The sequence below is a fragment of the Trachemys scripta genome, chromosome 2 (assembly GCF_013100865.1).
Source record: "Trachemys scripta elegans isolate TJP31775 chromosome 2, CAS_Tse_1.0, whole genome shotgun sequence".
In the NCBI taxonomy this organism is placed as follows: Eukaryota; Metazoa; Chordata; order Testudines; family Emydidae; genus Trachemys; species Trachemys scripta.
Genome location: NC_048299.1, coordinates 15,381,718 through 15,399,166, shown reverse-complemented (window position 1 = coordinate 15,399,166; position 17,449 = coordinate 15,381,718). Strand labels below are relative to the sequence as shown.

The following is a 17,449-nucleotide window of genomic DNA, read 5'->3' as shown; positions in this document are numbered from 1 at the left end:
TGCCGCCGAAATTTGGCGGCATTTCGGCAGTAGCACTTCTTGAAGTTGCTGCTTCTCGGCGGCATTTCAGCGGCTGCTTGTCCAGCGGCCAGTAAGCGGGCACGCATGGCGCCCGCGGGCACCGCGTTGGGGACCCCTGAGCTAGCAAGTCTTAGGAGAGAAAAAAAGTGCAACCAAAAAAGCAAAACAAACAAACAAACAACAAAAGACAAGAACATCCAAAGTGCCTTATTTGTGTTTCTATTCCATTTAGGTCCAGTAAAGAATAGAGACAACTGTAAATTATTTTTATTACAGAGTCTGACAAAAACCCTACACAAATTACAATGATTTGGATATGTATATATGGATATTTATTTGTTTTTCCTAAAGTTAATTAAGGATTTTAGGAAAAATTGGCAGCACGGCCACCAGCAAGAGTTGGGGGGCCACACTGAGGCCACCAAAAAATCTGTTGTGAGAACCCCTGGTCTAGGTATCCCAGTCACAGACCAGGACCCCAGTGTGCTAAGCACTGTACAAACACATACAAAAAGGCTGTCTCTATCAATTTTGCAAGTAGGGAAACCATACCACGGATTTAAGATTGACTAAGCTCCTTGAAATCTAGCCATTGGGGGGAAGCTAAAAGTAGTTTAGAGCACTATTTTGAGCATTTACAATCAAATACTGTTTTTTAAAAATTTCCCCCTTTCTCGTTGCTGTGTACAAAGACCCCACTAACTTGCCCACTACTCGGCATGAGAGCTGAATCAATCAACAAAACCTTAAATAGATTTAATAATTAGCCTGAGACAATGATAATTGACGTGCAACCAAAAGGCTGAGCATTTGCCATTCCCCACAGCAAGTAACTGATGCAGCTTAAGGTAATGCTGAATTGACGCATTAGCCTTTAATCTTTTTAGCAAAACACTATAAATAAAGAGACTGCATTTCACAATACTGTATTTTGGCTTACAGTAAGGGACGGTTAGGTGATCTTTAACTAGTCATTGCTTAAATGCCAACATTCATTTGGATTAGCCTCAAACATCCTTCATCACTTAATGTTTAATCACTGTGCCCTGAGGTTCTGTCAGAGGTCAACTTGACCTCACATTGTTGAAACAGAAGTTAGAATTTTTTTCAAATAATTCTAACACAACTTTCGGGTTCTCCAAACAGAGCTCTCCTTAGAAAACCACCATCACCACCAATTCTCCTGTAAAGTTGCCTGTGTACTGTACCTGTTTTAAGTGAAGAAACAAGAGAGATCTTTGTGTATCCTCAGCTGTTAATCAGTAAATTAGCAAAAAAAGTTGCCAAGACAATATTACTGTAGTTTTCTGTGGGAGCAATGTGACATCTCCGCTAGTTCTTCTATAGCAGGAGTTCTCAAACTGGAGGTCGGGACCCCTCAGGGGGTCACAAGGTTATTACATGGAGGGTCACAAGCTGTCAGCCTCCACACCAAACCCCGCTTTGCATCCAGCATTTATAATGGTGTTAAATATATTTTTTTAAGTGTTTTTAATTTATAAGGGTGGTCGCACTCAGAGGCTCGCTACGTGAAAGGGGTCACCAGTACAAAAGTTTGAGAACTACTGTTCTTTTAAAAGTTTTGGCCAAGGACCCTATAGAAATGTCACTTTATCGTCTTGGTTTTTATATTCTAAATTTGTTAGTAATTTCCTAGCTCCTAATGTTGGTGCTTAGGTGGTAGCAAATACTTTCAAAAAAGAAGTTTTTCCTTATTTCTACCCTCCCCAATTTTATCATCTCCCCGAATTTTCCAACCAAACAGTGTTAACAGCATATTGAACAGGAGTCATACATGGGGGGAAATAATGCTACTCCCCCAATCCACTCATGACACCAAAATGAAGATGTCACTCACAGCAGATTGTGTATTTTATGATGAGGGCTCTCTTCTCCATGCTTTGATAGGATGTCGTTAGCAGTGTTGACAATATAAATTACCTTCACTAGCCTTCAGAGTTAATACAGTAAGATGAAAAGTCGTTCATACCTCTGAGAGCTATTGTTTCAGGTTGCCTGCAGACTTTATATTGAGTTCAGATTCCGAAGGTTTTCTTTGCAGCACAAAGACTAGACACACATTTTTAAATAAAAGCTTAAAATGCTAGAGCACAAGAAACTGGTAATCAAAAACAAACCCAACCTGAACTCCTTAATAATCAATTTCCACTGGTTCGTTAACAGTACAAAACGACATCCACTCACCAATATGACTTACTGAGGAGGCTTTTCTTACATTTGTCAAATGTAGGGCCTCCTGCAGTTTAATTACTGCCATTATAGAAGAGAAGGCAGACTACTGTACATTGTGAATTAGTTGGCTATATTGTGACATGCAGTAGGTATGCAATAACAACTCTTACGTCGTGCTTTCCATCGAGGCATTTCAAAGTGCTTTACACAGCAAGTATCATTGTTCCCAATTCACAGCTGGGGGAACTGAGCTGGAAATCATTCAATGTCCAACATGTGCAGGAGCTAATAATCAGCTGTGAATGGTTTAGAAGAGGACTCTAAAATCACTCTAAGGATAAAGACACACACTTCCACACAACAAGAGTGCCCCAAAGCCTGCCATTCAGTATATGAACACAACTCCTCCTCATTTAGATCAGGGGTGGGCAAACTATGGCCCAGGGGCTGCATCCGGCCCTTCAGATGTTTTAATCTGGCCCTCAAGCTCCTGCCAGGGAGCAGGGTCAGGGACTTGATCCACACTGCTCCTGGAAGCAACAGAACGTCCCCTCTCTGGCTCCTACGTGTAGGGGGAGCCAGGGGACTCCACATGCTACCCCCGCCCAAGTGCCGCCCCCGCAGCTCCCATTGGCCAGCAAACAGGGCCAATGAGAGCTGCAGGAGTGGCAGTTGTGGATGGAGCAGCGCACAGAGCCGCCTAGCTGCGCCACCGCATAGGAGTCAGAGGGGGGACATGCCGCTGCTTCCAGGAGCCGCTTGAGGTAAGCGCCGCCTGGAGCTTGCACCCCTGACCCCCTCCCACACCCCAACCCTGATCCCACTCCCTCCCTCTGAACCCCTCGGTCCCACCCTCCTGCATCCCAGAGCCCACACTCCCAGCCAGAGCCCTCACTCCCCCACCCGCACCCCAATCCCCTGCCCAGACCCCCTTCCCACATCCTGATCTCCTCATTTCTGGCCCCACCCCAGAGCCCGCACCCCCAGCCGGAGCCCTCACCCCCTCCCACACCTCAACCCCAAATTTTGTGAGCATTCATGGCCCGCCATACAATTTCCATACCCAGATGTGGCCCTCAGGCCAAAAAGTTTGCCCACCCCTCATTTAGATGATATATGTCTAGAAAAAGCAGATCTGAAAGGCCTGGAAAATAACTTATTACCTTATTTGCAGAGGTGCTGAGCACCTGAAGCTCCCACTGAAGCCAATGACAGCTGCTGATACCCATCTTCCAACACTGAAGTAGATTATACGCATCATTGTTAATAATACTCTCCATCTTTTTTTCAATCAGATGCTCTCAAAGCACTCTACAGGTATCAATCAATTTCGCATCACAACAGATATTTACCCTCCTTTACAGATAGAGAAATAGGCAGAGAGATTTGTTGCCTGATTTTTAGACATGCTGAGCACCTGTAACTCCCTCTGAAGAGCTATCCTTCTTGAAGTCAATGGGAGCTGCAGATGCTGAGAACCTCTAAAAACCCAGGTTGTCTTGCCTAAGGTCAAGCAAATCTCTGGGAGAGCCAGGAACAGAACCCAGATTCCCCAACTCTCAATCTAATGCTGTTACCACAAAACTATCCTTCCACTAAAAATAACTGGCTAAATCCCACTAAGACAATGTACACAAAACTTAAAAACCCTAAATGAAATGTGTTGCACGAATAATACCATAAACATTCACCTGCTTAAACTATTTGGCATTTTCCCAAGCTGTTCTACCACTGTAAATGGTTCACTTAGAAAGAACCTACAATGTTTTACACTTTGGACTTGAAACAAACCTCAAGATACCTTTCTATGCACTACAGCTATCTTTGATTCCATACACCATATACTGCAATGTTGTCCCAGGAATGTCATGTTGAATTTGAGGAAATCCAAAAGCTTCATTAGATAGTTGTGGTAATAATAAAACTTGAATTAGATGGACTTTCACAACAGGGTAAACAAGTTACTGTCAAACTATATTTTTCTGAAATGTTTTTCTCCATCTACTTCCAGTTTTTAATGTCAAAGTACTTCTATAATGAAGAATTCAAATTTTCATCTCTCTCTCCTCAAAGCGTCCCACATCTTTGCCAACAAAATGCTGCAGTTTTCTTACTGGGAAAGAACACCCATAAATATTCCTCCTCTCTGATGAGATACTACATACTCCATGGTTCCATCATGTTAGCACAGGTCCAAGCCACTAGAATTTAGATGCAAAAAGCAGCTATAAGAGTTTGGAAGGAAAATAAATCTCATAAGACCCAGGGTCTCATGTTAATAAGCTATGTAACAGAACAGCCTAGTCTCATTTTAGGTATTATCAGTGGTACAACCTTGTGTCAAGCAGATTAACATAATAGCCTAGTTCATGATTAGAGAATACAAACACTTACGTATTGGAATTTGGAAATATCAGCTTATAAAAATCCTAAAATGGTCACACTGAGCAAATAAAGTGGTGCTCACTCGTTGGATATATATAGTTGTGCTGCACAGTCCTCCTTCGATCCTAGAATGTTACTGTGTACCAACATACCCAGTACCCTATATCCATGGGTTGCTCTTACCTACCCCTCTAACAATTCCATGCCACAGAATTACTCCACTGGCAGGTACTTCAAGCCATCCAGAGCATAAACACACTGCATGCCATTCATAGTGTCCTGATGATTTCCTCTTCCTTTCCGATGCTAATAGATATTTCTCTTCCTATCAATAAGGGCATTCTCTTTTCAACAGCAGAGCCAGCTCTGGGACAAGCCATGAAGTTCATGCGCTAGCTCCCAAGAAAGGTGTAGGGATTTAGTAATACAAGCAATATAGGTCATGATAGGTGTTCTGTGATTGCCTCTCTCCCCCTCCTTCATACACAGCTGTAAGTACTGTAAGATTTAAAACACTCTCAATACTACTCTTTGATTCAACACACAGAAGAGACTGCAAGGTCAACCACATGGGAACAAGCTGCCCAATACACTTCTATTTAAAATCTACCTAGCTGTTCCTTTGCAAATTACACTTTCAACGCCTGCAGATACAGCCACAAAAGAAAACTAGATACATATAAAACAGTAGGATAATTTTAAGACACACATTCTGCATAACGAATTGAACAAATGAGTCTCACCTTTTCCCCAGCAGAGCCCGCACAAGAGAAGCAATGCAAGGTTACGTGGTGAAAATATGTTTGCTGCAGTTACGGTCAAATCCAGTTGGTGTCTTCATTCTCCGTGAACAATAAAACACTGAGCCTAAAACTTAACACTTTCCTGCTGAGTGCAGCTCATAAATTCTAACTGAGAACTGTGGCAACACATACAAGTCTCTCTGTAATAGGCTAAATTGGATGAAACCTTAGGAAACAAATGCAGCAAAACTATTTCTGATTCGGCTGCATATCCTGCCCCAGAGAGCAGTTGGATTTATTTTTTTTAACTGATGTATGAGCTGTATGTCTGGCAGTAAGCAATCACAAGACCTTGCCGTGCTGATTACTACAGAGGTGTAAATACTAGCTATGCATGTCATTACTAAGGCATCCATCTCCACAGTCTCTATACATTATGGTTGGAGTGGTAGGAACCACAATAGTTAAGATGATATAAGAGTTTCCATTCTAACCACCCCTTTGCTCCTCAGTTTTCAAACTGTAATTTTATTCATCTTTCACTTTTGGGGCTTGTCTTCTGCTTGAAGTTGATCTTTTTTAGTTGAGCAAATATGGTTTCGCTCTTTTTTCCCCCTCTACCGTAAGGAACGTAGAAAAGACATTTTCCCATTATAAACAATAAAAATATTGAGACTTCTTTTGAACAGTCCTCCTGCCAAAAGAGTTGGAGGATAAGCACTGAAATCTGGCAGCAAAACAGAACTCACTGAGCAGAAATACTTTGAGTGGGCCAATGAGTTCTAAGCCATTAAATACTGAGCGCACACAATACATTTTGCTCAGGTACCATGCAAACATTAAAGTTAAAGTTAAAGTTCCAATTAAAGTTCCAATCCTGCAATGAGCTTAATGAGGGCAGAGGGGTCCATTTGTGTGGAATTGTTTGCAGGAGTAGAGCCTTGTTGTGTAGGGGAAAACACATGTAAAGTGTGTATGGGCTGATAAAAAGATCTGTTAGGAGCACCTTGTATAAGGATCAAAGGTAAAGGAGGGCTTCTCTGATGTACCTTATAAGCAGACCTCCTAAAGAGACCTGACAATCTTTCTTAATAGTTTTGATCATGGAAAGGACGTGCTGTTGGCCTATTTTTTGCAAGCCAGCAGAAGCTCAACCAGTCACGAAGAGTTAAATTTTTGTAGGTGTTTTCTTTTTTCATTTTAATATCTGGGAGATCCCAAACAACTATGTACATTAGGAGTGTTAAGTTGGCAAAGTTAAGCGGTCATCTGTCAGGAATGCCAGAATTAAGGCTGCATACAGAACCTCTGCCCAAACTTCACCCACTGATTTTAGTACAACACGGCTTTTGCAGTCTGCCTCCTTGACTGAATTTGGTCAACCTGGAAGTACATGCATGTTTTATTGATCTGTTTTGAAAGGCCTCTGAGAAAGCTGACAGACCACTCTGAGCTTGGACAGTCCAGGCAGTGGTTCAAGTTCAGACTTTTCATGAGCAAGTGCAACTCCACTGGAAAAGGACCTGCTTATACCAGATATGAATTTGGCCCAATGCACGTTAAACCATGATCTGAACACAATACATCTCTACCCCTATATAACGCTGTCCTCGGGAGCCAAAAAAATCTTACTGCATTATAGGTGAAACCATGTTATATTAAACTTGCTTTGATCTGCCGGAGTGCACAGCTCCGCCCCTCCCCCCCCGGAGGGCTGCTTTACCGCATTATATCTGAATTTGTGTTATATCGGGTCACGTTATATCGGGATAGAGGTGTATTCTGATACAGTGGTACATAGGAGCATCCCCCTCCTACAATAGCACCTTCATTGGTAACTACCTAATTCCTATTAACCTTGCTCTACTTTGGCATTGTCTTTTTATAGGAACTTCTCTCCCCACATGTCTCTCCAGGGACTGGCTCTTTAATTTGGCAAAGGAGCTACAGACAGAGTAGCCATTTTATACTTGCTTGCTGTATCTCTCTCCCAACTCCAGTTCTGTTTTTCCTGCTTATTATATTTTGTATTATTGTAGTGCCTCCTGATCAGACAATTGTCATGACTATATTCCAGTTTCAATTTAATCGTTTTGGGTGTATTGTTTGTTACTAAAATACCTAGAACAAGAGCCATAAACCATTCAAAAAACAAGCTTAAGAAACAGTTCAAACAAATGTTTTACTTTATGGACATGGAGCAGAGCTGCATCTCTGTGATCCCATTGATTTCAGAGGTTCAGCACAGAACTGAAGAGGATACTCTTCGTATTAGAGCCACAGGGAATAGTTGAAACATGTGGCTTTCACTTTTTAACATAAAAAGCTTTCCTTCTCTGTGTTGAAACTAAAAATATTGGTTGAATTAAGACTATACCCCTCTTTTCTATTTACAGAAGATTCTCTTGAACCACACCCACTTTCTCAATAATGCCTACAGAAATCACCACCATGTGTAGAGGAATACTGGAATATAGCCTGACTTACACTTCAGCTCCATGTTAGAGCACTAGCTTGAACCAGGTCCAATTTCCTTCTCTGCCCCAGACTTCCTGTGTGACCTTAAGCAAGTCATTTAGGGGAAGATCAGCAAGGTGGGAATCCACAAGGTATGCAAGCATCTAAACCCCAGACGCAAGTGCCTTAACCTCAGGTTTAGGCACCTAAGTCCCAGTTTTGTCTCCACTGTATCTACACACCATCCACGGAACCCTGTAAGTGCTTAAACTCACTTGGCATCTAAATTTTCAGAGTAAAATTTCCTTAGGTATCTATGTCTCTGCCTCTGGGCATGTACACTGATGCTTCACTCTTATCTCCTGCCTAAGTCCCGGACATAGGCGGAGAGTTATATGGGCCCATGGTGCCCGTGCTCCACCAATATTCAGGAAGGTGGGCCCGGCTCCACCAATGTTTGGGCTTATATTTTCAGAACCATCCCGTCCATAGGAAGAGTTGGGGCAACTGCCTCGGGCCCCGCGCTTTGGGGGGCCCCGTGCTTTGGCGAGATGCGGGGTCCAGGGTGGCCTGGAAAGTTAGTAGGGTGGCCTGGTGCTGGCAGCAGAGAGTGATCCGGCCCCAACCCGCCCCATTCTGCTCTGCTCCATCCTGCTTCTTCCCACCCCTGCTCCGCCCATGCCCCACCCCCACTCCACTCCTTCCCCCAAGTCCCCGCCCTGCCTCTTTCCCGTCCTCCCCTGAGCGACGCCGGGAGCTGTCAGGGCGGAGCGGAGCAAGGTGGGCTGGGGTTGGGACCTGTTCTGGACACCACCAAAAGTTATACAAACCTGATGCCCATGGTCCCGGAGCAAATCACAAATCAGGGAAAGACAGGCATTCGGCCATCTATGGTGTGTGCGGGGCCTGACCCCGGAGGCATGCTCAAAGGACACCTACCAGATGGAGTTCTATTCAAAATCCAGCCAGAGAAGGAGCATGTGGTGGTGGCAGCAGTGTCACCATCCATCTTATAACTATTAGCCCAGTGGTTAGAACACTCACCTGGGATGTGGGAGACCAAGATTCAGTTCCCTGTTCCTCTTTATCTCTCCCACCTTTCAAGAGGTTGCTCTAACCACTGGGCTATGGGATATTTTGATGTGGGGCTTCCACAGTCTCTCCTGTTGAAGCTCTTGTGCTCTGAATAAATAATGAAACAGTGGTTGAAATAGGGGGACTGGATTCAGGGTCCCCTACCTCGTAGGTCAGTTCGCCAATGACTGGACCAGAGAGAGTTATTCTCTCTCTGGTCCAATGACTGTTCCATTGTGGACAAATACTTACAATCATTAGTCCAGGGAAGAGAAGGAATGGGGGATGGATGGGGTATGATTGTGAAATCCTGAATCAGACAAAAGTTCTTTTGAAATAAAGAGTTAGAGTACTGCCAAAGTAAAGAGTAGGAAATCAGGTCCAAAGACTGGGGGTAGACAACAATGGCGACAATTGAGCTCTGTGATAAATTGAGACAACTCCCTATCTCTATACAAAAAACTACAAACTGTGTATCTGAAATTAGTGATATACTGTCCCAGAACTGTGCCTACAAAACACCCTCAAAAAGGATGGGTCTGTTCCTGTAATGTTAATGAAAATCCATTCCAGGACTGCATCAAATGCAATCTTTGGTAACACACACCAGATCTATACTTAAAGGTTTTCCCAGCATAGTTTTCCAGGTGGATGGGAGGAAATCACACCCTTAATACACACAGCTATGCAGACAAAATACCTAGTGTAGATGCAGTTTAAAAGCAAACAACTGCTTTTACCAGTATGGCTTTATTTTGTTCAGCGAACAAAAGAACTCATTAGTACAAACTGCATCCCCACTATAAGGGTTTGCTCACAGCTATACCAGCAAACCCTGTCTACTGTAGGCAACACCACAGAAAGCAAGTTCATTGACAAATAAGCTAGAAGGTTTGATTACCCAGCAGGACAGTGGGAGAGCCCATAAGAACTGGACACAATTAGGCTTTAGCAGTTGGCAAGCTAGCCACAAGCAAATACTGAGAAGGAGAGGATTTTTCTCTATTCTTTAACTTCAAATGTAAGTATCATTAGTTTTTGCCATACAGACTGAGTTTTACACTTTTGAGAAGGAGGTATTGTTTCTAGTAATTAGTCACCTTTTAGGTTTAAGCAATATCTGATTTAGGCCTCATCTGTACAAGAAAATCTACACTGATTTAACAAAGTCAAGTTTACAGATTGTTCTAGTTCAACCATGAAAAACCTCCATGTAAATGCACTTAAACCATTTTCACTTACATCAATTCTGTCTCACTTAAACCTGTTTCACTTACACCAATTAACTGACGCAAGCTAAGTTGACTCAAGCACATTTAAGTGTTTTGTACTGATTAAATAAATCAATTTTAAATCAACTTTATTACACCAGTTCAGCTTCTCAAATAGACACGGTCTTAGGGCATAGCTACACTTGCAGATGTAGAGCACTTTGAGTTAAACCAGCCTTCGTAGAGCGCAGTGGAGAAAGCGCTGTAGTCTGTCCACACTGACAGCGCACTGGCGTGGCCACATTAGCAGCTCTTGCAACGGCCACAGAGAGCCGTGCATTGTGGTAGCTATCCCAGCATGCAAGTGGCTGCAACGTGCTTTTCAAATGGGGAGGGGTGGAGTGTGACAGGGAGTGTGTTGTGTGTCTGTGGGGGGAGAGAGAGTGGGTTTTTGGGGGGCTGAGAGCATGTCAGCATGCTGACTTGTAAGTTCAGACAGCAGCAGACCTCCCCCTCCCTCACCCCACCTCTCTCTAACACACAGCATTCCACAGTAATGGTTGCTTTGTCTCGCAGCAGATCAGTATGCCGGCTGTCAAATGGAGCTTTCAAAGGGCATATCCAAACAATGACAAGAGTGGCCACTTGACTTAAGGGGATTATGGGATGTTTCCGGAGGCTGATCAGAGCACAGTAATGCAACACCTCGTTCACACTGACGCTGGGGCGCTCCAGCGGGGGCGCATCAAACATTATACTACTCACCAAGGTGGAGTACCAGTGAGGACAGGTGGTGAGCTAGTGTGCCCAGGGCTCCTTTAATGCACTGTAACTCACAAGTGTAGCCAAGCCCTTAGTTTTAAAGTAGAAGACAATCCAGCCCAGCACACAAACAGGTTAAGCTTTGATCTCAAACATCTCTACCAATATAAAATAGGAAGAGTTTTCCACCCCTGTCCTCCAAGGTTGAGCACCTAGATCTTGGGAGTAGGGGCTCCACCCTCATTCCTTATCAGTCTCAGGGTGTTTAATTGTTTTTCAAGCCTTGATTTTAACGTACTTACAGAGATGTAGATGTGTTGTGCAAGATACACAATGCGTGGTATGTTCACGCAGGTGTTATGGATATCTCATTCTATTGTATGTAACACAGAGGACAAGCAGAGAGAACCGTAGCTTGCCTCCATTTGGGATTGTTTTTAAGCCAGCATACTTATACCACCTCAAACCCTGAATGTAGATACTCTCCAGTGGTGGAAAGCAGGACTCATAACAGTGCACCTTATTCCAGTTTCAAACCAGGGTCAATCACACTAGTACATCCAGACTGAAGGCTTATATTGGAGAAGCTGCACCACGGCAAAAATCCTTAACCCAGGCAAGCAACCTGTCACATAGGAGGGAACTGAGGTACAGTGCATGAGACTATTCTTATGCAAACATTTAAATCAATACTGCAGTTCAGGCACATATTAGGCAGTATATTAAGCTGCATGTTTATTACACCTCCAAGTCTTTATGAGTCAGGTTATAGGGCAGGGGCGGGCAAACTTTTTAGCCTGAGGGCCGCATTGGGTTTCAGAAATTGTATGGAGGGCCGGTTAGGGGAGGCTGTGCCTCCCCAAACAGGCAGACATGGCCTGGCCCCCGCCCTCTATCCAACCCTCCCCCCCCCCGCTTCTCGCCCCTGATGGCCCCCCAGGACTCCTGCCCCATCCAACACCCCCGTTCCCTGACAGCCACCCCGGACTCCTGCCCCATCCACCCCCGCTCCCTGTTACCTGACCGCTCCCGGATCCCCCACCCCCAACTGCCCCCGCCACCCCAAACAACCCCTCCTCCCCCACCCAAGAACTCTGCCCCATCCAACCACCCCTTCTCCCTGACCATCCCTGGACCCGCTGCCCCTAACTGCCCCCCACCGCCCCATCCAACACCCCCCTCCTTCCTGACTGCCCCCCCGAATCCCTGCCCCCATTCAACCCCCCTGTTCCCCACCCTCTGTCTGCCCCAACCCCTATCCACACCCCCAGACCTTGACCACCCCCCGAACTCCCCTGCCCCCTTACCGTGCTGCCTGGAGCACCACGCCGCCCGGCTGGAGCCAGCCATGCAACACGCAGCACAGAGACCGGTTCAGGCTGCAGCTCTGCAGCTGCGCTGCCCCAGGAGCTCACCGCCCCGCGGTCCAGAGCATTGCGCCGGTGGCGCCGTGAGCTGAGGCTGCAGGGGAGGGGAAACAGCAAGGGAGGGGCCGGGATCTAGCCTCCCGGGCCAGGAGCTCAGGGGCCGGGGAGAACGCTCCCGCAGGCCGTAGTTTGCCCACCTCTGTTATAGGGGAATAAAACTTGTATCTTTGTAAATGTACTTGAAGTCAGTACTACACTTATATCGCAAGTACACGGATTTTCTAAAAGTGAGCTTTATTTTGTTGTAGTGGAATAGTTTGTACATAATTTACAAGTGCAGTATTAAAAAAACAGTTACACAATTTACACTGATAGTCAAGAGAAACAGCATGCTAACACATTCTAGCAAGCAGCATTTACTCAGTCCTTGAACTATTGCACCGAGAGAGCCACCCACATTTTTTACATGTTACTAAATGTCAGCTATTGAACCAAGTTCTCTCTGCTAACAGCAGCTGCACTTTTTCTCCAAGCACTCACCATGTGTTACTGATTCTTGTTTAAATGCAGTTTGTCTTTATCCATCTCCAAAGTCCTTTAACAGAAGATGAACTCAAGTGAATACAGCTATATACAGCTCTTAAATTAGCTTCACCACATCAATAAAAATTGACTGAGGAAGTAAAACAGGTGTTTATAATTGTACTTGCAAAAATATACCTACAAACCTGTCCTCATACAGCATGCAAAAATGGTTTCAACACCGCATTTCTCAAGGATCATGGCGTGATATTTATTCTTACTCAAGGTGATTAGTTTAATGCTACTTGACAACCTCATGTTATACAAACAGGCAGGAGATGTTATTCTCTAGTGTGTTCTGGACAGATGGTAAACTCAGTAACCTGTCCATCCATTAGCAATACCTTTCCGCACTTGATTTTGCTTCTTCAGCACCTGGCTTCCTCTTCATATTCCCTTCATTAATCAATACAATCATCACATTGCTAGACTCAGCCCTACCAGTTGCTTAGACTTCGCAATCTTTAGTTGCATTACCTTAGCATTCAGACTGATAAAATGAAAAATGGTTCCCTCTATGTCCTTTTCACCCATGTAGTACCTATCCCTCTTCTACAGAGGGCTCTGCATTTTCCATCACAACATATTGCTTAATAACTTCTAAGTTTCTTATTCCCTATGTGTTAATCAGTTTGTTTGCATACGCTCCGGTTAGAATGTTCCTTTATCTTTAAACGCCACTAGGTATGCACTCTAATACAATCTTTGCTGCTCTACTGCACAGTATGTTCAGACAAATTTCTTAAGTACTAGTAACCCACCTTTCCATTTCCACCCCACCATGTTGTCTCCTTTGAGTAGCTTGACATTTCATCTACTCTAATTTTACATCAATATGAAATTTGTTACCAAGGTCACTATTTTACATGAACTTTATAACCACTGACACAGCACACCTGATCAAGAATTCTTTGGACTTTTATTCCTATGTACAAGAGAACTGTCTTTGCAGAGACAACTCAAAACTTTTAGATAATGGAGCCAGGCAACAGGCTCTGGAGTTTTCAGTCAGGATTCCCAGATACTGTGTACACACACCTCATAGCCTGCTACCCAGCTTCCTCAGCTGAGAGACAGATGAAGAGCTTATTAGAGATATAGTCTTGGTTTCTTTCCCTCCCCTGCTGCTGAAGAGCTCATGAACTCTGCAAGAGCTTAAATCTGCAGCTGAGAGGGCTAGGAAGAAGGAATGCAGTTCTTCTAAATCAATTACACTTGGAGAGGCCAAATGGTTGATTATTAAAACCCCTCAGGACTTTGATGCTTTTCTACTATAAGGTCTAGGAAATCTAACCCACTTGTTGGCTATTTCACTTATGCAGGCTGATGGGAGCAGAGAATTCCAAACTGCAGTCTGCAATGAGCTGACTACTTTCCAACATTTGAATTTCAGCAGACAACAAACACGTTATTTTCCTAATATTAGTTTTCTAGATCAATAGTTGCTGTGGTGACCAGAGGGAGGTTATGTGATCACAAATCAGAGGGAAATTGGCTGCACTATCAGGACTAAAAGGGAGGTGAGTGCATCTCTATTAAGATGTGGTCCACGTTAAGAAAAAGTTTGAGAACCTCTAGAGTAGATCATATTCAGAAGCAGTCCATGCAAGTGATATATTTAATATTTCGGAATAAGCAAAAGATTCCAGTGATTTGATGCTAAACTAAAATGAACTTTCCAGAAGTGCAAGTGTAATAGCAAATACTAGACTAGAAGAGGGCTATTGAGCCTGTGACCTGCATAATTACAGTATTAATGAAATCTTTTAACATGATACCACAACTGTGACCCAGCAATCAACACCCTGACCACAAGGGAAAGTGGAGAAAGCACAGATTGTTTATAGAGAACTAAAAGAGCAAAATCATGTAAAATTATTTATGGAACAATGGGAGCTGTTCTCTGTACAGTACTATAGCTGATAATGTCAAGTTCAGGATGCCATTTATAGAGATGCTATCAAAGGCAATGGTACTGTTTTTGGGGGGTTTAGCCACCTAGGCAGAAGCTGAAAGAAGGAGGCTATTTGGAACAGTAGCCTCTAAATGCAGTCTGTGCTTCCAGAGCCAGATGCACAGCAGGCCAACCCCACTGTGCTGCCCAGAAAGTAACAGCGGAGAGCGTTTGGTTGTTCTGTCAACAGCAAGTTTGTGGAGGGAAGTCTTTCCACTTTGCAAACACAGACTAAGGATCTGCACTAGACCACATAGGGATTGTTAGCTCAAATGCCAGAAGTGACTTGAGACTATCTTCCTCTTTATGAACTAAAAATAATTTGCAAGATGCCCAGTTGAAGGGCTGGACCCCAGCCATGTAAAATAACATGTGAAATTATTTGTGAAGAGGGGAGAGACATTTCAGTGCTGAGCACCATACAATGGAAGCCACAGAAAACGCATAGAGAAGAGATTAAGAATAAACTCCCTGGCTAGGAAGCTATGGCAGGTTTAGATACAGTGGGGTTTTTTGAGAAGTAGGAAGGAAGAGAATGCCTGGCTCCTCCTTGCAAGGGAATCCACGCAGGCACTGGTGGCAGCAGAGTAGGACTATAAACATACAGAGGACTAGTTTTAAAGACTTATAGTTATACAATTTCCACCCTACCCTACCTACAGAGAGTCTAGTTGATGCCTGTTGCTCACCGAGGTGTATGTACAGGTAAGAAAAAGGTCATGCTGTCATCCATCCCATCTGGTAAAACTCAAGCTAGCCTAGGGGTTGTCTTCTTAGGAAAGTTTTTACCAGATATAACAATATTATTTAAATTTACATCCTAAAGCTCACCCAGTTCAGCACTCTGGACTTCCAATTTCGAAGGTGAGGCAGAGTAGAGCCACAAACCCATTTGTTCATTGGGAAGGTACATGCACTGAGCCGGCATATTGCACCTTCTCTATTCCATGCTTCTCATCTGTCCCTCGCAATGAGAGAACTGCCTCACATCACACCCAGTTTTCCTCTGACACTGATGTTCAGGTCTAACGGGCAGCTGACCTTGAGACATCCTCTCGCCAGTGGTTGGTAGGAGCCCTTCCAAGGGGAGGGGAAGAGAAACACCCCGTCGGTTCCTGCAGAACCTGTTTCCATTGTGACAAGTGTCAAGTTCGGATGGCTCCAAACCCACCCCCCGCTGCGTGTGAAATGCCCGCGACCCATTCCCCAGCCTCGTCTTCCTGAATCTGCAGGCAGCCGGACTCCCGCCCCGGCCGGGCTGCACAGGGAGGAGTTTCTGAGCCCGGGGAGGGGGGGGCTCCCCTGACCACCTAGCCTGAGCAGAGCGGGTGCGCGGCCACCGCCCGTGCTCGGGGGAAGGGGGGATCCAGGGGCCGGCCCGCTGGCTCCACGGGGCGAGCCCGGCTGCCTGCGCCTCCCCGCCAGGCTGGCAGCTCCAGACGGCGCCGCCCCCGCTTCTGGGCAAGGGCTCCAGCCCCGCGCTCGCCCGCACTCACCCCCGCTCCGGCAGCCCGGGCCCGCCGGCTTGCGGCACTCGGACGGCGGCATCTCTCGCGCGCCCGGCCCCGGCGGCTGATGCTGCCCGTAAGCGGCGCGGACAGACTGCACCGGGCTCGCGACACGCTGCGGCGGCGCCTGCGCCACGTGACCGCCCCTCCGCCCAGCCCCGTCACGTGACGCGCCTGTGCTGGCCGCCGGCCGGCCATGACACGAGAGGCAAGGCCGCTGGGGGCCGGAGGGGGCGCGGGCGCGGTTATGCGCCTTGGGACGCACTCCCCAGTCTCCCTGGGCTTTGGGAGGCAGCGGGGGATGAGAGATTCCCCTAGGGGAGAGCAGGGTGTGACAAGGCACAGCCACCGTCTGGGGGCTCCGTGCCCACCCCAGAGAGGCGCCCCATGTGCTAGGGGCTGCACAGACGGAGGACGAGGAGGCGGAGGAATCTCAAGGATGAGCCCCATGTTACAGATGGGGGAACTGAGGCACGGAGAGAGACCACGTGATTTACCTGATCTGGCACAGGAAGGTGCGACAGAGCCGGGAACTGCATCTGTCCCGATTTTATAGGGACAGTCCCGATTTGGGGGGTTTTCTTATATAGGCTCCTATTACCCCCCACCCCCATCCCAATTTTTCACATTTACTGTCTAGTCACCCTAGAACTGAGCACAAGTCTCCCCCTCACAGTCCAGGGGCTTAGCTGCAAGAGCACCCACTCTGAGACAGCAGTGGGTCAGGTGTTCCTGCTCTCTCTGGGTTATGACCTGCCCTCTCCCTGCAAAGGGGCAGGGAGAGAAGGAGCCTGAGCTCCTGCCGCTCTATTGGGATGAGTCAACTTGTTTGAAGTGAGAGGAGACAAGAAAATCATTTTAACTTATACATCTCTTAGCTGAGGTTGCGGAAGGCAAGCACAGAGTGAGTCAGGGAAATAATTTCTTAGAACCAAAAACTGCTCTTGATAAGTTTCAGAGTAACAGCCGTGTTAGTCTGTATCTGCAAAAAGAAGATCAGGAGTACTTGTGGCACCTTAGAGACTAACAAATTTATTAGAGCATAAGCTTTCGTGGACTACAGCCCACTTCTTCGGATGCATATAGAATGGAACATATATTGAGGAGATATATATACACACATACAGAGAGCATAAACAGGTGGGAGTTGTCTTACCAACTCTGAGAGGCCAATTAATTAAGAGAAAAAAAA

The 17,449-nt window shown here is 45.6% G+C and overlaps 1 protein-coding gene across 5 annotated transcripts in view; it reads right to left on the bottom strand.

Annotated features, from left to right (window-relative positions):
• The window catches only part of GALNT11 (polypeptide N-acetylgalactosaminyltransferase 11), a 79,031-nt gene extending 62,637 nt beyond the window's left edge, over positions 1 to 16,394 (bottom strand). For 2 of the 5 annotated variants that reach the window (XM_034759970.1, XM_034759974.1), the window contains exon 1: positions 16,246 to 16,394. The gene's annotated coding sequence lies outside the window, so the exon portion shown is untranslated. Of the gene's footprint in view, positions 1 to 5,342; positions 5,447 to 12,153; positions 12,173 to 15,580; positions 15,730 to 16,245 lie in introns of those variants that run through there. The other 3 variants (XM_034759972.1, XM_034759973.1, XM_034759971.1) reach the window with 3 other exon arrangements.
• Positions 16,395 to 17,449: the final 1,055 nt, after the last annotated feature.